The sequence below is a fragment of the Equus quagga genome, chromosome 18, assembly GCF_021613505.1.
Source record: "Equus quagga isolate Etosha38 chromosome 18, UCLA_HA_Equagga_1.0, whole genome shotgun sequence".
In the NCBI taxonomy this organism is placed as follows: domain Eukaryota; kingdom Metazoa; phylum Chordata; class Mammalia; order Perissodactyla; family Equidae; genus Equus; species Equus quagga.
In genome coordinates, this window is record NC_060284.1 from 17971771 (window position 1) to 17994800 (window position 23030).

At 33.5% G+C, this 23030-nt stretch overlaps 1 protein-coding gene across 9 annotated transcripts in view; it reads left to right on the forward strand.

Annotated features, from left to right (window-relative positions):
• ADGRL2 (adhesion G protein-coupled receptor L2) overlaps positions 1–23030 on the forward strand; it is a 269920-nt gene that overhangs the window by 41608 nt on the left and 205282 nt on the right. For all 9 annotated transcript variants that reach the window (XM_046645165.1, XM_046645169.1, XM_046645156.1 and 6 more), the window contains exon 2: positions 8781–8822. The gene's annotated coding sequence lies outside the window, so the exon portion shown is untranslated. The remainder of the gene's footprint in view (positions 1–8780; positions 8823–23030) is intronic.

Below are 23030 nucleotides of genomic sequence, written 5' to 3' on the forward strand. Positions count from 1 at the left end.
TTCAGGATTAATGGATCATCATGTTGGAAAATGGCTCTCAAGTAATTTCGGGAAAATGTTATTTGTACTGTAGTTGCAACATTTTTTGTGATTTGAAATTGTTTCAAAATGAGAAAATAATTAAGAAATTTCAAATTCAACACCTTCCACAAAATTTTGTCACAATCCGGAAATAGCTTTCAGGTTATCTTATAGAAAAGTCTTTTATTTTGATAAGTTTTATAATAGAATCTGACGTATAGAATGCAGAGGGGTCTTCCCCCACCTCTTTTAAAAATAAAGTGGAATAATAATGAAAAAGACCACTCATACTTTGCGGGAGTTCTAGTGAATACAATCAAGACCTCTCAAACGTATGATACGGATGGTTGTAATGATGGTTTTCTCTTTTGTTTTATATTAGAGACCCTTTATATGCTTTATAGGAAGCAGCCAAATATCTATAATAGGTATTAAAATATCAATGAATATTATCTAAACAGAAAACTATGGTATTTCCCTATGGGCAGAAAACTTAGTAGAAATAATGTGTAGACAGGTAACATTTATATATTTACTTACATTGCTGTAATACAATTATTTTCAAATAGCATGCCAAGTAATATATTACAATGTTCCCTCCCAGCATAAACTTGAAGTGAATTCCAACAAGAACAGGCCATGCAGGCCACGCATGAGGAGAAGCCTAGGATGGCACATAGATATCGCTGCGTCTATTCAATGTCCTCGTTGTCTGGGGTTGCAACAGACACAGCCAAAATTAGAGCAGCAAGAAATTTATGGAGTGGGGGTTGAATGTGCTATCAATGATGGATTTGCTCAAAAGTATGTTGGTGTACTTGGGAAAACTGGATAATTCTCTTTAAAACAAAATATGAAAGTGTATAATTTCAGAAATTATGACATTGCAATATCAAATTTGTCAATTTAGAATTTAAATATTAAAATTTTAGATTAGAATAAAGCTTTTGTAGTGGAATAAAGAGATATATTCTACTTGTATTTGATTGCTAGTTTAGTTGGTCAATCAAGTAATAATTTTGATCATATCCGGTACTTAAGATAGCTGGAAGGTTGTCATTATTACTCCTATTACTAGCAAGGGATCACAGAGGTTGACTATCTTTCTCTAAAGGTAAAAAAAGTTTAAAGCAAACTATCTTTCCAATATGTCTTTCCTGTCTTGGGGAATACTCCATTCTTTTGTGGAATTAAGTTGTGGTATGAGGAGTTTGGAGTGTGGCTGGAGAGTTGAGGAGTATGGGGGCCTCAGGTTATCTGAGATTTCCTGGCCTTTCATTGGAAAGGTTTTGCCTCATGTCTAAGTGTCTGCTGTGGCAAGTTCCTCCTAATGAGGCATTGTGGCATCCTGATAGAAGCCAAGAAATAATAATCAGCCTTCTTGGACTTCATAGACTTTTTCTTAATTTGTGAGAAAATTAACTTTTCACAAATACTATGATTTGAAGAAATTTATGACGTTCATTTAAGAAAACACTCAGAATTCCACATCACTTAGGACAACTTAGGCTAAGGTCAGCAACCCAATGGAGAGGGTTTAAAATACAGTTCGCCCGCTCTACAGCTAAGGAAACATAGACAAATTATTTAATCTCTTTGTGCCTCGTTTTCTTCATATGTAAAATGAGACTAAAATAACACCCAAATCATAGGATTATTATGAGCATTAAATGAGACAACACAAGAAGATTGCTTAAAGTGCTACCTGGGACATAGTCTACACTGACTAATTCTCAGCCACTCTTATAATTATTGGAGCTCGAGGAACAAAGACAACGCTATCAAGCAAAAGTAGAAATCTGTGATTCTTGGAACACATTTTGGTTGAGCATTTTCTGAATAAGTATATTTATTGGTATGGACCCAACACCACATTAGGACATGCAAGCGCTCTTTTTTTTTATCTGTAAAAATGGGGACGATAATAACAGTATTCCTCACAGCATGGTTATAAAGATTTAATTATGAAACTTAGCAATTTGCCTGGCACTACTAATAAGCACTCAAAAACACCAGTTGTACTACTATCGCTAATTATTATTATTATCATTATGATATAATAAGATCAGAGTTTGAGAGATACATGTGAGGGCATAATTACAATTTTATAGTATAAGAACAGAAGAGTTGACATTTGAAGTCTTTTTAAGAATGAATACAGTTTTTCCAGATGGAGAAGAGGGGAAGAGCATTCATGGATTCCCCATGTGTTTTACCTAAACTTGACCTGTTTTCAAAAAGCCAGTGGGCCCACAATTATTCCACCGAGAAAGTGCTTTTGAATTGACCATGTCCATACAAACTAATCAATCAATAGGTCATTGAGCACCAAACCTGTGAAATATGCAGATAAAGCGTAAGATAGCCTCTCAGCTGGTTTTTCTATATCCACATTCTCTCTTCTTTAGCATAATTTTCATGAGGTTGATGCACTAATTTTCCTAGATGCAGTTTTCATCATGCCACAACTGCCAGAGAACATAGAGTAGTTCTCAAATGCCTGCATTTTCAAGCCCTTATGACCCTGTCTAGCTTTAAGGATCCTCTACAGTCTTGCAATTCAGAGTTTAGCATCAGCACAAACAACACCTGGGAACTTTTTAGAAACAGATCATCTCACACCTCAATCCAAACCTACAAGAGCCTACAGTTTAACAAGATCCCCAGGTATGCAAATTAAAGTTTGGGAAACATTCCTTTACAATATCCATGAATCTAAACTAAACAAAATCACTAACCCATAAGAACCCATGGTTCCATCAAGAAGAATTAAATCCTTTCATTAATATCTTTTCATTCAAAGCAATCCCTTTGCTCGTGTTCTTAACTCCACTAGAAATACTTTATTTCCTTCCCACCTACTATCTAAATCCCATGCACTTTTGAAGGCCCAGTGAAAAATCCCACATCCTCCCTCAAACTAAGACAATTTCAAGTCACACTAACCTTTCTGAATATTTCTTGAATTTAGGTCAATACCATTTCATTCCTCTTATTTATATTATTCATTCACTATTCGTTGAACACTCATTTTCTGAATGCTTATCATTGTTTACCAGGCACTGTTGCACTAGCCAAAATGCAAACAAAAATGCACTTTCCCTGCCCTCATTAAGCTCACAACCAGACAATAATGGTTCAGTAGAGATACCTTCATCTCCACAGGCAAGTGCAAGTGGGTAGATGCAGGGGTGCAGCACCATATTGGATAAAGCTATGCGATTTGTGCTTCTGTTTTGTTAAAACTACTTAAATGAAGGAAGTAATGTTGTTGAAATCGAAACCTTTTGTGGCATGAAATAGATTAAACATTTTAATTAACAGAGACAAGACAGAGATACTGTGCTTTGTTTCATGTTAAGTTTATAATCCTATAGATGATTGTAAGTTTTTTTATAGGCCAGTAATGTCTTTTTCATTCATTTAATAAATATCAGACTTTTAAAATAGCTCACATTTATCCTTTTCTGACTCCTTAAGTTTAGACATGGTAGGCACTAAATAAATACTTGTTGATTGAAGACAGTGTTTGATCTCAAGTTGGGGAGTAGGTTTACACACATGGAACAATCATTGCACAAATGCAGCCCTTTCCTCCCACTGTTATTCATGACATAAGGAAACGTTCATGAATTTGCAATGACACTTTGGTTTACTAGTAGTGTCTTCTGGATCAAAAAGTTCCTCCAGGGTGCCATGGAAGTTTCTGTTTCTCTATAGCTAATGTTTGTGTTCACCAGAGACTATGTTGGAGCACAGCCAACCAAATGGAAGTGGCTAGTAAAAGCTTTTGTGGGTGAGCATTTTGAAAACAAGTCTCAAGACCATTTGCCAGCAAAACCTCTGCAGGTGGAATTTTAAACAACATAAATTAATGTAAAGGTCTAATTTGAAGAGGCCTGGAGGGGCAGGGGAGATAAAATACTTACTGAAGTATGTAACATCCCATATTCTTTGAAAGTAAAAATAAAAGTTAGCTTTTCTTGTTGTTGAAAACCACTTATCAGCTCTTTAGATAGAAACAGATGCTTCTGGAAGACAGCCACTCTTCAAAAGATCTTATGCTCCAAACAACAGGACTAGAGAACATTAAGGTTAGATACCATGCAAGACCTTTTGTGAGCCCCTTGCTTCCTTCAATGTGATTTGAGAGCGGGATCACACAAGGAAACTTCAAAACCAAGCTAAGTAAAAAGACTATTTCCAGCTAACATAAACTAGAACTTTACAGGACCTGGTGTTACACAAAAGGTACACATTACTTTGACTCAAGATCAGTAATTTCCTTATTTTTATAATCTTCAAATTGGTTACAACTTTCCTTTATCTTCTTCAGCAATCTTGCTGAAGATGAGCATTCCCACACGATGTGCAATTTTCTTTTCAACTTTTAATTTCTCTAGGTACAGAAGAAAAGCTCTGGATCTTTAATTGAGCAATTATTATTTCTTAAGTGAATATAGAGTTTGAGGATCATGCCAAAATCTTCCTTTCATCCAGAGAACAAGTCTAACATAGTCAGTGACATACGCCTTGTTTGGCACCACCCCAGCTTTAGGTAGAAGAGCCAAGTCAAGACTGAAAGCGGAACCCATTCTTCACCCCCAGTCACTCCCTGGCATCTACGAGGTTCTTGAAAGAATGCCAATTAGGACCAATTTACATGTCTCCTTGGAGGCTTTGGATAACTCTTCACTAAGAACTGTTTGTTTTTCTCATTTAGACCGTTTCTCCAGAGTAGGATTTGTAAACTGGCTGCTGAATATGCCGTTTGCAGATCATTGCAAGGTTTCCATACCAACATAAAGCTCTGGGAGTACTTGAAAAATTCGTTGAGAAATGACTCATCTGAACTCCCAGATCTAAATTTGTGGAGTGGTTCCACCACATTTTCTACAATGTTGTCTAAGAATTCAAGCAACAGCAAAAAAGAGTTCATACGCAAACAGTTCACGGAATATGTCTAGACAAGGAACTTGCTGCTTCCTAGCTTGTGCTACTGTTTAAGCAATTCTAATTGTTTTAAGTTTTTCTTTCTATAAAGCTGGAATCCACTTTTCTGGAACTTCTACCTTTTGTCCTAGTTTTCTAAGACACTCATGGTCTCCTTTGCATAACAAGTCCTTCAAATATCCAAAGTTGGGTTCCATCTTTCCCCTCTTGTATAGGTTTCTGTTTTTAATTAAACTTCTCTTATTCCTTCAGCTACTCCTACGGATATATGGCTTCCAAACGTCATCATTAATGAGAAGTTAGCTTTTTAATAACCACATTTTGAACATAGTCAGCTAGTAATCAGCTCAATTAAAGTTAAAAATATATGACTGTATTTTAAATAATCTTTTTTAATGTTTGATTAAGTTTTGATTGAATGCCATATTTAGTAATATGTAATACTGTAATACATAAGATGCAATCTAGAAATTGCTATTAACATGTCAGACTGTTAGACCCAGTTAAAGAAAACATCTTTTGGTTACCTCCAATAATGAAAATTTTACTAGACGCTACGAAGTGGAGACTGAAAAATCATGCTGAAATATTACTGTCAGCTATTGGTGTAAAATTTCTCACCAGAGAACTATCACAACTTCAGGATAAACTGTTTGCTGTCTAAACACAAATTTTAGCAGCCACTAAAATTGTTAGGAAGACCTTAGATCACTTTGCTTCTTAATTACAATTTTTAAAAAAATTTATTACACAGTATCAAATTAAAATATAGTTACTATTTGCAAAATTCCAAACATTTATGAAAATATAATAAGCTAACACTTTAAATCAGACTTGGAGACAGTTTGAATATTCCTTATATGGCCACAAAAGTTTCTGGAGTCTTTTGCAAAATGCTCAAGTGGTGATTTATCCAACAATGTAGACTGTTGATATTCGCCCAAGTGACATCAACAATTTAACGCATCATGCTTTTACTTCTCATTAAAATTGCTGTATTCCTGAAGCTTGACCAAATTTTCTTCATGCTTGGCCCTCCATTTAAGTCTAATACTCTACAGTTTTCCTCCTATATCAGCTTTTGCTTTGTTTTCAATTATTTTCCCTCCTTCTCTTACCTGCTTTCAAGATATAGAGAAAGGCTCTTTGCTGTGCCAATTCAAAGTATATTCAGATAAAAAATAAATAATTCAATAGGCTTGTTGAGAAGGGTTGACATTTAAATGTTGGAGTTTGTTTCCTTTACTCATTGGCTCTCCTATTGAGGTCATGTGACCTATGATAGTAACTTGCTAGAGTGAGTTTCAAATTGGTGAAAAACTTCTAATAAAGGAATAGTGACAGAAATAGCAAAAAAAAAAAAAAAAATCAATAAAGTAGGAAAGTCCACATGTATATTCTTATCAAGTCTTATACTTGTCCAATAGTTACAAGCCTCTCTGAAAATATTTATATGTGTAGGCGGAGGCAAGTTGCCTATTAAATTGTAGGAAGCATTATCAGATTCATCAGGACTTGGTTGTAAATTTGACTACACAGTTTTGGCTCATAGAGAAATGAGGAGGAAATATCTGATTAAAGTGTGCATTGCTGCTGAGGCAACTGAATGTTGCCATAGCAATTGAGATGAAATGTACAAGAAGTGAGATAATTAAATCTAACCCTTTAGTAGTTTTGACAGTCAATGCACTGCCAATAGGAAAAGTTATCCACAGTATTAAGATAAAACACATTCCTCATGGAAAGTCTCCTTACTAGTATTTTGTTGTTCCCTTTCTAAATACATTGCTTTAGGTGTCTAATTTGAATGTTCTCTTTTAATAATCAAATACAGTTTTGACCTTGGTCTGTAGCTGCCTAGAATTTCTGCTGGTTTATTGTATCATGGGAGCACATGTCTATAAAAATATCTAATTTTTTTTCCTGTAGTTCTTTAAAAAAGTATACTAAAGCCAAAGCTGTCATATATGAGCTTGGAATTCAATAATATCTAGAACGTGCTGCCCTCTTCAGGAGCTGGTGCTTAAAAATACTTTTTTTTTTTAGCAGTTTAGAAACTATAAATACGAGTTATAGTATCAAAAGTTGTATTAATAATTCTTTAAGAATAAGCACCACATACAATAAAGTACTTTTAAGTTTAAAGCTTTTTTCCATTAAAATCTTTCATTTAAAAATCAATAAATAGGGGCTGGCCTGGTGGTGCAGTGGTTAAGTTCACATGTTCCACTTCAGCGGCCTGGGGTTTGCCAGTTAGGATCCTGGGTGTAGACATGCACTCCTTGTCAAACCAGGCTATGGCAGGCGTCCCACATAAAATAGAAGAAGATGGGCATGGACGTTAGCTCAGGGCCAGTCTTCCTCAGCAAAAAGAGGAGGATTGGTGACAGATGTTAGCTCAGGGCTAATCTTCCTCAAAAAAAAAAAATCAATAAATAAAAAATTTAGATAAATTATTAATATTTATGATTAAATATAAAAAAGTTTCCTTAAAAGAAACTACATTCATGGGGAGAATTCCTGAATCATTGCAGAATTTTAGACTTCCATATTTACTACTCAAATGTTCTTCAGGAGTAAAAATGTTTAAAAAATAAGATATTCTCTATGTGAAAATCCAAGTAGTATACCCTTCAAATATTAACTTTATTCTCCAGTAAAAAGTCAGTACATTTTGTGAACATCAATATTTGTCGTTAGAAATTTTAGCTAGTTTTCATCTACAGAAACATTATCTTTCTTGGAAATAATGATTCCAAGTTACATTCACACATTATAGTTTTTATTCAAAATTACTTCATTCAAAAATAAAGTTGAAGGGTCTGAAATGCAATTATCCAAAAATTCAAGCAAATCCCTTTTCTGCGTATGTTATATATTAAAATTTTCTTAGCCATCAACTCGTTTTAGCAGAGGGAGATGAACTCTGTGTTTTTCTCTGAATTAAGATTATGATACTTGAAAAAAAAATAAAGGAACAGAAAATGACCAAGACTTAATAACATTAATTATTGGGATATGAGAAAAGCATATTTTCTTACATCCTGACATGTTCCTTTATATTAGAAGTATTGACACTAAGAAAGGTTATTTTGTATTAAATTATTAAATGTGAAAGTAAATCTTAATTGAAAAATTTTAAACAACACTACATTCAAGAACAAACACCTTTTCAAAATACAATTTTGTTCTAACTCTTATCATGTGATGCAATTAAAATCTTGTTTTTAATCAACAGAAAACAATAAGAAAATGAATAGCTCTTTAATATCTTTTATTTCATGTAAAAAAAAGTAGGAGCTTGGATTCCTAATTTTGTTTCTCAACTTCTATATCAGATTTTCAGTTCAAGATTCCAAACAGGGAGTTTATTTACATAAAAATAGATGTAATGGTCACTAATATTGACTTCAAAAAAGTAGAATACCCCTCAATTTTCCTTCCCTTAAAGACATTCAGGTATAGCTGTCTCACCTGTATAGAAGAAAACATCAACTGAGCTAAACGGGAGGAGGAAAAAAAAATCTATTGACAATATTCTCTTAATCCTATAATATTTATTTGGGGAAAATAAAGTGTTTTATTCCTGACTTTGAAAGTACTTATCACAACACTTGCTTAATGCTCGGGTAAGTCTGTCCAAAGGCATGTAATACACGTTCAAGAATTCTTAGAACACTGATTTGTGTTTTCTGCAATAGATTTACCTCATTTTTGTTTTGCTGCTGATGCATTACATTTGGCAGTTAGGATCCCCGTGGATGGAGGTATAATAAATAATAATATTTCTTTTCTTTGCTTTCCAGGGTATTTATGGCACAATGATAAATTTCATCTTTCCCAGAATGGTAAGTAAAGAGCTCTTTCTATATTTGATAGTACTGAACACAAACAAGAAAAGTGAATTGTTATAATAAAAATGGAATAACATTTGCTAAATACATTGAGTGATCTGATAATTATAAGGCAGCTTATACCCTTGAAATAAATGGATGCTGCATTCAAATTCTATAAGAATTCCAAAATACTCACCAAATACGCTCCAGGCTCTTCAGAGGGAATAAAAGGTTTTTGCTTTCTCTGTTGGATTGTATTGAGCATAATGTATTCAACATTTTGTTTTCCGGGGTAATTTATTTTAAAAAAATACACCGATATAGAAATAAACGTGTTTTATATTCTATGAGCAGAAAGAAAAAACATATCTGTGATACATACTGAGAGCGGGTGAGTAAGAGTCCTTTGGAATTTTTACTGTTACATAAAAACATTGTAATTTATGTTTGACCAGGGCTTTTCAGCATCTGTGAACTTAAAAATGTTTGTTTTCTAAGAGCATATATCATAACTTCTCCTAGGCAAGCTAGCTACTGTACACTTCTGTTTAAATATATAGTTTTACTGTCTTTATGTTTTTATGACTTAAAAGGTAATATTTAATTTTAGTCTTAATCATAACCTCTCTACAATTCAAATAACAATAAAAATTAATCTTACTGAATAGAAGAGGTCAATGTAGAATGATATTTCTCAGCAAGTTATTACTGTCCCCTATGAAGTTTTTTTTTTCTCCAGTGGTTCTTGGGTATTCCCTATAAGAAGAAGGAATTTCTCACTGTAGAAAAAAGTCACATTGAAATAAACCAGTCATCAAAAAGTGCTATGTTAAGTGAAACAACAGGGCACAAAATACATACACTATATGTTGTGTAAACATGTGCTTGTGGAGGGGAGTGAGAATGCGGATCCTATTGTAGGCTTAGAAAAGGGCCTCATAAAAGGTGCACAAAGCAGTGGAAACACGAGTAGTTTAATAGCCTTCATTCCTTCTTCTTTTTCTGCATTTCCTATAATCAATATGTATTATTATTATAATCAGAAAAGCATGAATTGAATAATAGGCTGTTCAAAACAGTATATTGATTATTATTGAAATATGTATATATAAAGTTGAAGAAATACTTGGTTGTGCCAATTGCAAAATCAAAATGATCTTATATGATTAAAAAAAAAATCCTTCTCCCTAATCCCAGAAGATTAATTGGGTAAAAAAAATAAAACAATGAAGGATTTAGAGTAAGGATAAAGCTATTACTTTTATTAATTTTACTGCAATACAAAAGGACTCCTAGAATGCACACATATGTGTGAAAAAATAAACATTTTAAAACTAAAATAAAAAGATCTCCATCTTCACATTGGTTTTTAGTATATAAGATTTTGGTATTTTATGAACATTTTTTCAGAAGAAGAAAAGGTCTAGCTAAGAAAAGGCTGAAATATGAAGGTAAAACTTTTAAAATAAACTCACACTTTAAGTTAGTAGATCAAACTACTCAATAATAACAGAAAACTTTAATGTAAAATCTGTGCACTTTATCCATCTACCCAACTGTCATCTTTGCAACTTCAATGTGCAGAATTATTTTGTGGGCCAAGATTAAAAGAAAATAACGTGTAATAGACAACTAGGAAAATACAAAGAAATGTTAGCACAAGAATTGCTTTTAACCTAAAATATTGTTAATAAATCATTTATTCATAGTAAACATAACAAATAGCACAACGAATAGAATATTTTTGAAATTAAAGATTTCTTCTCAAGAGAAGTTTATTATATGGTGAAAACTAGCATTAAAAGTATAAATTGTAGTTATAGCTTATGTGTCCAATTACTGTATCTGAAAATAGGTCAACAATTTTGGAAGAAGTCTAGGGGAAAAAAAAAGGTGCTCTTGCAAGCATCTAATACTGTTCACATTAATGCTTTCCAAATCCTCATTTCTATACCTCTTTCTCCAAGTTTACATAAAATTGTAACAAAATTGGTTCTCCGATTGTCTGGCTCACAAACCAGAAGGGATGCTATAAAAGCTGAGAGGGAGAGCGGGGAATGCGTTGAAAAGTTATGCTGTTCCCACCTGTTCACCAGCAGTAAGAATTGAGGTAGCAAAGACAAGCTGTATGATTTGAAGTAAGATACATCAAATGCTTGGGTTTAAAATTCCTGATCTGTTAAATAGGGGGTTATACTGGAAGATTTTTGATAAAATCTAAATTCCTTTCAAGCCCTAGAATTTTGCAATAAAATGATATATCCTTAACTGACTCTACAGAACACAAGATAATATTGTGAGATTTGGAACTGTTAGAATGAAAAAGGTTTTAATACTTAAGAGGGTAAATTTCATTCATTTGCAAAATTCATTTATATCGAAAGTCTCACCCAAATTATATCAAGTAAATGAGAGATTATATATTGTGTATATTGATAATCTTTCCATTTTACTATTTTTAAAATGTACTTTAAAATATAACCTAAATTTTCTCACTTCGCTTTAAAGGAGATAATACTCTAAACGGTGTGTCAGAGAAAACCTAGCATTAGCCTTTCATAAAGACTAGGGAGACAAATTCTATTTGTGTATGGAAATGTATATTTCTAATAAGTTTATTCTGTGAAGATGCTAATCTGATATATTGGGGAATCAAAATTTTTAATTCATAAGTTTCTTCTTTCAAAGTCACTCTGTAACATTTTTAGTACAACTAACATATAATGATATTTTAGAAAGAAAATAAACAAAAGTAACCTCTTGTCCCTAACTAACATCAGGGTCAGTGTAACAAATTATTAGATAAATAAAACATCTGCTCATTCCAACTATTTCTTTCTAATTTGTAAGAGTGCAAATTTAAGTAAGCAGCCACAGTTCTGAATTATGGTGTGAACTGAATTGAAATGTAAATATATATTTTGTTCACGTGTATCTATTAAAACTGAACTTTAAAACAGAATAAATCTTCAGCATTACTAGGTTTTTCTAAAACTTGGATTAGAGATTAGAGATAAATAAAGCAAATTTCTCAATGTAATTAATCTGCACTTGAACAAAATAATTTTCCCTCATATTCCCAATTCCTGCTGTACTTAATGAACAAAGAGTGGCTGCATATTCCTGGGAATAGTCACAGCGTTCGAATCTTCAATCAACAACAATTAAATGCACTTTATTTCTGAGAACACTAATAAAAACTTGTTACTTTATTTCATTAATGACAAAAGTTCTATATTGGAATTAATTATAGTCAATAGTCACTTTGCTATTTATCTTTTAAAATTCCACAACAGTTTCCAATGCATCAAATGTCAAATTTTAGGTCAAATGATAGTAATATTAAAGCATTGTTAATTGGCCAACAGCTTGATTACATTTAAGATTTTGAAAAAAGCAAAGATAAAAACAGTCCTCTCCTTTTCCTTCAATTAAAATTGCATGCAATTATTCCTGTAGATTATAGAGCTCTTATGGGACTTCCGGTTTCATACAACTTTTTGGTTCATTTCACAAGAATAATATTCATCCTAATTAGCAAAAAACAATTGATGGGCTTTTTACAAAAGGGACTTCACTCTGCACTGATTACTGACACTAGACTATCCTGTTTTTTTAAAAAAAAAGCTCTCAGCGACAATCTTCCTCAAGCAAAAAGAGGAAGATTGGCAATAGACGTTAGCCCAGAGCCAATCTTCCTCACTCACACACAAGAAAATAAATACATTAATTAATTAATTAAAAGTAAAAATTTAAAAAAAGTTCAGCTTTGAAAGCAGTTAATTGAATATGTTACCAGTTAGCCATTGGTTTTGAAGACAATCTTTCTTGATGAGTGGTTAATCCATTTTAGTTTTACCCTCCAAACTTTCTAAGCAATATCCTAATTTGGCTTCTGAAATGATTTATTACCACTTTATATCAGTTCAAATATTCAAATCAAAATTATTAAATAAATAAAAAGACATTTATTGTGTTATTGAGTTGTTTTACACAGCTTACAAGGTTAAAATAGTACTTCTTTTTAAAAATGCTTTTTAATATTTAGTAGCTAAAAAATAAAAGTTCTAATACACAATAAGAAATAACAATTCATGAATCCCTGAGTCAGCTGTGATCTTTCAAGCTCTCTGTGTACCCTTCTACAATTCCTTATCCCTTTCTTCAACCAGAGCTAAACATTATCCTGAATTTTCTGCATCCCTTGCTTTTCCATGAGGTAATTTTACCTCATGTATTTGCATCACTAAATATATTATTTTACGTTTACATGTTTCCAATAATATGTAAATAAAAATGCATGCATTTGTGATTTTTCCATTAAACATGAAGTTCTTGAGTTTCAATCATTTGCAGCACATAACTATAATTCATTAGATTACACTGTTGTATAGTATTCTGTTGTATGACATTAATTTACTTGTCATTAAGGTTGACGGATATTTGGGTTGCTTCCAGTTTCTTGTTTCTGTTTTTCACTATTACACATAGTGCTGCTATAAACATTCTTGAACATGTATAAGTAGATACGTAAAAAAATTTCTCTCGGGCAAGAGTTTTTAACCTGGACTGATTTTTAGCCCCAGGGAATATTTGTCAGTGTGTGGAAATATTTTTGGTTGTCATAACTTGGGGGATGCTACTTGTTTCTAGTAGGTAGAGGCCAGAGATGTTCTAAACATCCTATGAAGCACAGGACAGCCCCCACAACAGAGAATTACCAGACCTACAATGCAAATAGTGCAAAGTTCAGAAACTCTGCTTTATCATATATGTTTGAAAATGAAATTGCTGAGTCACAGGGTATGGAAAATTTCAAAGTCATTAGATAATTCCTAACTGTTGTATAAAGTATTAATTTTACACTTCTACGAGGAGTGTAAAGATAAATGTCCCAATAGTTCTGCATTCTTATTAGCACTTAATATTGTCAGATACTTTAAAATTTATCAATTTTGTGAATGTGAAATAAAAACTCATAGTTTCAATTTTCAATTCCTTGATTACTAATGAGATTGTGCGTCTTTTCTCATTTTACTGACAACTAGTGTTTTCTATTCTATGAGGTACCAATTCTTTTTAACCAATTTTTAAAAATTGAATTGTAGGCAATATATATACTAATCCATTGTTCTTTATCTGTGTCATAAATGTCTTTTTCTAGTTGGTGGGTTATCTTTTCACTTGTTTTATGTGCCCTTTTAAGAACACAGCCCTTAATCTTAATGCAGTTAAGCTTAGCAAACTTTCCAGTTTTGCTTATATCTTAAATTTCCTGCTTAAGAAATCTTACCCTTTATCTTCTAAGTGTTTTAACATTCTGGTTTTTATATTAAGTCTCTAATCCACTTGAAATTTCTGTATACAGTGTAAGGTAAAAATAAATTTTAAAAACTAGAAACTGTAGTCTTAGCACCATGTATGGAATAGTTGACACTTTCCCCACTGATCTTTAAAGCTACCCTTTTCACGAATCAAGTTTCCATATATTTATGATCTAATTTTTGGCTCTCTGTTTTATTCTCTTGGTCAATTTGTCTATCCCTTCACCAATCTTACACTGCTAAAATTATTATAGTTTTATAGTAACTTTAAAAGTTCCTCTATTTTTTCTTCTTCAACAGTATTTTGTCTCCCGGGGCCCTTTTCTCTTCCACATAAGCCTTGGAAAAAGCTTGTCACTGCCCCCTCCTACACACACGCAAAACTTGATTGAAATTTGTTGGAGTCTACAAGTCAATCTGAAGGGAACTGATACTTGTATTATAACTTTCAGTGTTCCAATCCAAGAATATGGTTTATTTTTCCATTTGTTTAGATTTTCTATAATGTTTTATTTCTCCCATAAATTTGTTAGATTTATCTCTAAATACTTTTTTATAAAATATTTTTAAATTATATCTTTTTAATGATTTCTTTTGTAAAGTAAGAGTTTCTAATGTTTGCTTCTGGTATGTGGAAATACAAATAATTTTTGTATTTTTATTTTATTCAGCAAGCTTTCTAAACTTTCTTATTAGTTCTCATAATTTATCTGTATTCTCTCTTGGATTTCCTGTGTAAACAATCATATCTTCTGTGAATGATGTCAGTTTTGTTTCTTCCTTTCCAGGTCCTTACTTTCATTTGTTTCTTGTGTACTCCACCAACTAGACCTCTATTCCAGTATTATATGCAAATTATGATAACAGACAATCTTATTTTCTCTCGATTTTTAAAAGAAAATGCTTTGAACATTTCATCATTAAGTTGTAGGTTTTCCACAGATATCCTTTATCAAGTTGAGAAATTTTCCTTTTATTTTTAGTTTGCTTTGATTTTTTATCTTTGATGGACATTGAATCTTATCAATATTTTTTCCTACATTAATTTAGAGAACATTATGATTTTTCTCACAAAGGTTTGCTGAGAACTGAAATATCTCTTACCTTAAGGACATTTACTGAATGGGGTGAACACGAATTTCAATTTTCATGTCCTTGCTGGCACAGGGGAAAAGTGACAAAGCCCAGGGCTTAGTGTTAGGATGAAAATGGAAATATCCCCATCATTAACCTGATCTACAAATAAATCCATCCCATGAAGGACTGCAAGGAAAATTGCAAGTCTTAAATGCATAACTAAAGAGAAAAAACATTCTCCCTTGAAAATTTATAATCATAAACCAACCTTACTGTGTTTTCAGCAATAATTCACACAACCTCAGTGGTCTAAAGACTCCAACTTAAGAATTTAGTTTAGGGGCCAGTCCCATGGCACAGTGGTTAAATTCAGCAAGCTCCACTTCAGTGGCCCAGGTTTGTGGATTTTGTTCCCAGACTCGGACCTACACCACTCATCAGCCATGGTGTGGCAGCGACCCACATACAAAATAGAGAAAGACAGGCACAGATGTTAGGATGACTTTTCCTCAGCAAAAAAAAAAAAAACAAAAAAAAACCAAAAACTTGGTTTAAACTGGTCCCTAGTTGTACCTTTTGTGTCTGGCAGAATCAAAAGAAAATGCGCTCTGGAGAGCCCGTCTTTATTCCATCCTCCAAGAATTTTAACAGATAAAATTCCATGAATATAAGCCTACAATCAGAAATCACAAACACATTGTAAAAAAAGGGAAAAATGAACAAGAATCAGGTGAAGAAAGATAAAAAGCAGAATCAGATTCACAGACTTTAAATATTGGAATTATCATTTTAATTCTTTTTTTGTCCCCTTCTTTTTCATTCTCACTCCTTGTTGCACATAAAATTATATTCAAAAATATTCTCTTTTTAGTATTTAATTTCCTCAGAAATAACATGTAAGCCCTTTTCTTCCATAACGTTGGAAATTAATAGTATAGTCAAGTAAACCTAATTACACTGAAATGGAATTTGATTATGACATTTATCTACCAAGCTATAAGAACCTCAGTGAACACAAAAAGTAGAAATAAGAATAGGTACTTTTCTGTTTAATTTAAACAAACAAGTAAGATTGTAAATATAGTATTAGACTAAAAATACTAAAACATAGATTGATGGCTAAAATATACAATTTTTTTCAAACTTTAATATTTTTGTAGACAGATTCCATTTAGCTAAAAACTCAAAATAATAAGTATATTATAAATTATTAGAATATCCTTTATTTGTGCAGCATGATATTTCCACTCAAACTCTCAAGGACTTTCAAATATCTTTAAAATTTATGTTTTGAAAAGTTTTAGAAAGGAATTGTGTTGTTACTTGACCTTGAACCCTTGATTGGTCTTATGTTGGGTACTTGGCCAAAGCTGAGCCAATCATAGTCGGTCCTCATAATTTTGAACCTGGAATTATGGAACAGACTCTTTGGCAAAGGGAGAATATATTGGTTGATGGAACCAAAGGAATGCTGATTCTGAGCCTTAATTCCAGTTATTAAACTTTCTAGGGATCCATGAACCAATAAATTGCCTTTGCTAAATCTTACTTGAGTTGTTTCTGTAACTTGCAACCAAAACGGTCCTGATAACTACAGTTATAAAAAGAAAATTAAATTCTGAGATGGTTTCTCTGCATGCTGATAGTCCTAGAAGGCAACAGAGGAATAATACCTTTAATACCTTTTCCACCACAATGGAAGGGAATTGGGAAGAATTCCTGGGTGAGTTCATTTGAAGCACTGCCTTCACCAGAATGTACCTCTTTCCTCGGATTTATTCCTGAGGCAGGTCAAAGTAAGAAAGATTACCTAAGATTATTCCTTATGACAAGGTTGAGGACCACTAGTATTTTGACAATTAAACTTCTGATAGTTAGAGGGATTCCATCAAGAAACCCTTCCTGGATGTAATATTTTCCAGTTACTTTCTACTTGAGATTTTACATGGCCTAAGTGGAAAGGACGGGACTGAAATTTAAGGGGAGAAGGTAACAATTATTGAGCACTTTATGCTATGTTAAGGACTAGCTGGTCCATTTTAATTTATTTTCTAGTGAGGTGTTATGGGCTGAAACACGTGACCCCGAAATTTGTGTGTTGAAGCCCAAAGCCCAGTACCTTAGAATATGAGTGTATTTGCAGATAGTCTTTAAGAGGTTATCAAGGTTAAATGAGGTCGTTGGGTGAGCCCTAATCTAGTGCGACCAGTGTCCTTAGGAGAGATTGACACAGACACTCAGAGAGGAAGACCATGTGAAGACATAGGGAGAAGACAGTCATTTACAAGCTAGGGAGAGAGTTCTCAGAAGAAACAACCCTGTGTGTCCAATCTACCCTTTAGTCGTTCAAATGTCTGCTCTACTCTCTCTTCCCACTATTAAATACTTTAGTTTTGGCTTTATTTTTATTACTTGAAGTATTTCAATAACCATCATCTTCTCATCATTCTAATTCAAGCATTCATAGTCATGCTAGCAAACCCACTGGACTGTGAATTTGTTGAGAACAAAGTTTGCTTTATACTCTCTTCTTATCCCCAGTATATAGTCCACGGTTCCTAAACTTGGCTGTGCATCAGGTGGCATTTTTTAATTACAGATTATCAGTCCCCAGACCATATCTATTGAAGCAAACTCTATAGGCATGTGGGCTAGAAATTGGTATTTTTAATATGTGCCTAAATTGATCTTACGAATAATGGACATCTGTTACTTCTATTGGCCCATCTTTTTATTAATGGTTGTGTGACAGCTTCCCTGAGACTTCTTATCTCCATCTTTTGTCCTACATTTCTTACTGCGTCTTCCATTATCACAATGTTTTTGAATAAAAAATCTAATTACACCTTTTTGAAGTAAAATGGTGATTCTTTAACATTAACGATGTCTTTCAAGAATTTTCTTCTTGAAGATCTATATCTATTGTAGGTTATGGTATGTCTGTTTCCTAGGAAGCTGCAGAAATGTCCTAAAGATATTCCAGTATGTATAACAGTAAAAATAAATGAAGCCTATCTGGTTTATCCAGTGTAAAGCTGACAAGTAGATTTCAGCACTAGGTTGTCCCCTTAACTACTGCCTCCAACTATGTGAAAGAACTGGCAGAAACATTTACTTCTCTTCTATAGTTATCTTGTGGCTTGGCCTTATTCATATTCATACAAATGAATGGGACCACAAGCGAAAGTGGGTTTAGAGTTCACCTAGGAAAAGGAAGAAGTAACATCTCAAATTCTACCATGGTCCTCCATATTAAAAACTCAATTTATGCAATTATCATTTTGCAAAAATTGACAACTTTATACCCTGAAAAGAAAAATCATGCCACTTTTCTTACTTCAAGTAAAAAATCTCTTCAAAGCGGAAGCAGTGGGTCTTTGTATCTACTCAAAGATAGGAAACATGATTATAGAAAAAGGTAACAAATAATGGCAATCCTTAGAGAGAAACTCTCTGCTGTAGTCTATATGTGGAATCAAAGACACTCTTTTAGACCATACTTAGAAAACAAAAGAAAAACTTGCTGAATATATCTGCCAAACGGATTAACTCAATAAATGTTTGTTTTGTGTCTATTACATCAAGCATTTTATAATATACAAAGGTGAAAACAGACACGATTCCTGATTTTGTGGAGCTTTCAGTTTAGTTAATAGAAGTCCTAGTTAAAAACAAAAAAAGTGGGATGCTTACAGGAGGCTGGAATGGAGGCAGAAAGGTGGAGTGTGTGAGCAGAGGTCATGCCCAAATGACACTTCCTGGAGGGACCTCTTATTCTGTGCTCAGATGTCAACAGTCAGGAGTACCCGGGAACTTGAGTAAACAAATGAGCATGACCTTTTCCAGTACACTCTTTGATATTCGTGCATACTTTGTAAAAAGGCTGGTACAAAAACTAAATATTATTCATGGTCTACTTTTCCTGTTCTAAATGTATACATTCATGCATTCATTACACAAATATTTTATCAAAAGTACTTATAAAATAAGGCCTCTTAAGCAGACTGGAAGGCCTCAGTATGAAGTGATATATTAACCAACTACTCAGTCCTTGGCTTATTTTTTCCTGGATCATATTTCTAACATCGTGGGTCCTTCAGATTATAATCTTGACTACACAGAACAATAAAACTTTAGTATTTCCAGACTTGGGTTAGCATCTCCAGGAAAAGGAAGCTCCCTATTTCTTCTATCAAGATAGTATATCTTTGAAAAACTCTGACTATAAGTGGTTCTGTCTTTTAACTGGAATATACCTCATTATACTTCGCAGCATCTTAATTCGGCCTCTTTGGGCCATTCGGAATAAAGCTAATCCCTCTTCCACATAATAATTTTTTAATTCAAGAAATATGGGTGAGACTTTTATGAAATTAGGATAGGCTTAGTAATAAAGATTTGGAAAATTAAAAGAAGTAGGTAAAGAAGGAAATAGCCATATTCCCAGTACCCAAGGCAACCACACTCAAAATTTTGATATATCTATTTCTAGTCTTTTTACTATAAATAGTTTTGATTCACTATTATTTTACATAATTTCATCGTCACATATATAAAGACACACATACACAAATATAATATAATTTAGTTGCCTTTTAGAGGAGGAAATTTGCTGTAGAGGATAAATGGGCAGGCACTGAAAGACAGACCTGAGTTCAAAGTCAAGCATTATCACTTGCTAGCTTTTATTGCCTTGGACATATTACTTACTCTCTCTTGGCTTCAATTTTCCTTTTATATATATATATATATTTTTTTTTTTTTTTATATATATATATATTTTCTTTGGTGAGGAAGATTGGCCCTGAGCTAAGATCTGTTGCCAACCTTCCTCTTTTTTGCTTGAGGAAGATTGTCACTGAGCTAACATCTCTGCCAATCTTCCTCTATTTTGTATGTGGGATGCCGCCACAGCATGGCTTGACGAGTGGTGTGTAGGTCTGTGACTGAGATCTGAACCTGCAAACCTGAGGCCACCGAAGTGGAGTGTACAAACTTTAACCACTATGCCACCGGGCCGGCCCCAGCTTCAGTTTCCTAATCTGTAACTAGAACCCACTTCTTCTTCTTGTGGCTAGCACTAATTAATGTAAAATGGTTAGCACAATGTTTAGCAAACAGTAAATACTGAATAATGATTAAAATTATTATGTTTATACTCTTATGGTGTAGTTATCAAATATAACAACTTTCAGGGTGAAAGTTCTACAATTCTTTTGGCCTTTTCTAATATGAGATGGTTTTAAATCTCCTTCCCAATGCAGGCTGCTCAATACCTAAAGTTTTGTAATTTTTCCATTAATATCTTCCTTAAAATGTTGCTCTCAGAAGTGAACAAGGTAATCAGAACAACTTGAAATAGAGTCAGATTATACCCTCCATTATTCTACACACATCCTAAATTTATTAATTAAGCCTAAATTATTTCCTCCTTCTCTTCCTCTTCTCTTTCTTCCTTTACTTTCTCCTCCTTCTTCTTCATCTCCTCCTCCTCCCCTTCCTCCTCCTTGTTCTCCCCATAACCATATTATACTGTGGTTTCACTGCCATGTAAAGCTCTTTTTTTTCCCCATGAGTACTGTTGCTAAGTCACATATCCTTCAGATCAAATTTAGGCAGTTGGTGTTTTGGTCCCAAGGCAGGACCTCACAATTATTCCAATCAAATTATACATTGTTAGATTTGTCTATCTTTTAGTAATTAAGAATTTTTAGATCCTGATCTTGTAATACAATATATTTACTCACCTTCCCTACCTAGTGTAACTGATTTTTGATAGGCATGCCTTCTTACACTTTTATCTCAGTCACTGATAAATATGTTCACATCAGACAAGGTCAGGGACGAAGGCCTGTGGTGTACCACTTGAAAAATCTTCCTCCAGTCTGACACAGCTTGATCAGAATTACCATTGGTACAATCATTCAGGCAGTTATGAAAACACATAATAGTACCATCCCTAAACCCATATTTCTCCACCCACAAGGTCCATAAGTATATAAAAAAAGATCTTATTAAGTGACTTGCTAGAATTCAGATATTTATATCTCTTGCCCTGATATTCTGGTTTATTAACTTTACAGAGAAGAATACATAAGATTGAGCTGAATAGCTTATCCTTATTGATTTTATATTTTCTCCTAATAATTACTTTTTCAAAATGCTCACAAAATAGTCTTTTATAAAGATAATCTAGGGTATTCCCCGCACTTCCACCAAGCAACATCAGTCTCCTGGATCTGAAGTTCCCAGACTCTGTCATTTTTTGAACCTAAGGTATTCTTCTCTTATCCCCTCCACTCCATTTCTCAAAGGTAATCAGCTAAACACTCCATAATCTCATTTAGAAGGTTTCCGGTACTAATTTATAGAGTTCAAAAGACATATTAGCAGCTAGACCAGTCAGCTTCTCCCAGTATAGCATATAGGTGAAGTGCTCAGACCACGACCTCAACCATATTGGCTCAAATCCTAGCTCTATCCTTCTCTAGTTGTATGATCTGGAACAAATTATTCAATCCAATAATAATGCATGCTTTATAGGGTTGCTATGATGATTAAATGAGTAAATACACATAAATACTTAACATATGACACCTCCTAAGTCCTCAATAAATGTTACCTGTATTATAAGCCCTTTACCTATTTTGTCTTTCAATTTTTGGCCAATGTCTAATGGTCTTGACCTCATTCACTCAACAAATATTTACTGAGTACTACCTGCTATATACAAGCCTAGAGATACAGTATGGAACAAATCAAAGACCCTGCACACATAGAGTTTACCTTCCAATACAGGGGAAAGAAAACATGTAAGTACGTAAATAATGGCAGCCAGTGACTGGAAGAATGAAAAGTTTAACAGTTACAGAATTATTTTAGAAAGGGTGGTCAGGGTCCTTTCTGAAGAGGCGACATGTGAACAGAGATATGAATGAACCAACAGGGAAGAAATATAAAGGAGTAAAGATGCTTTGCTTTCTCTTTTTCACGAATGAATTTTATGTCTTTAACTTTAAAAATGGGCCTATTCTGGTATTGATCTTCTTCCTCATTTCATGCTAAGGAAATCATTTTTGGTTCTCTTCAGCATCTTTCACAAGTCCCAGCTCATCTGTGCTCTAGTCTTGCTGATATTAGTTTTATAGGTCTATACTACCTTCATGTATTTATGCCTGATTATGTCCCTTTTACTATCTTCTGCACATGCTGTTTTAAATTTACAGCCTGCCGATAGGTCCCTGTGCAGCACACTGGTTTCTTGAGTTTTCTCCGCATTTTCTTGCTCATTAGAATCATTCGTGTTTGCATAGGCAGGACACAGCAGAAATCAAACTCTAAAAGCGCATGGTTGATTTTCCCCAAGGTTCCAATTGTTTCCATTTTACCTACTGTTTTCTGTCAGAATTGGGTCCAGAGTAGGAGTTCCCCTTACTGCTTATTCCACCTTCTGGGAAATGAAATTATCAGCAAGGCTGGTCAAGAAATTGTCAGTGTTTTGCTTTCCGAGGAATGAAAGTTTCTACAGATGCTTCAAGACTAAAATCCCTAACACTAAGATATGTTGCTGCACTGATAATTTTGTGGTCTGCAGTAGAAAAGCATCCTTCTGGCAAAGAGGTGTGTAATGTAGTCACATGGTGCTGTCACTTTTCTGTGTCCCACAGTTTATGTTCGTCTAGAGTTTTCTCCAGTGTTCCTCTACCCATAGGTTCTTGAACTTACAGGTAGGTTCATAGCTTCTAACCAGCAAGGACTATTCACCTACTTTTCAATCAGCTTGGTCTAATTATAATCAAAAATAGATTGGATTAAAAGT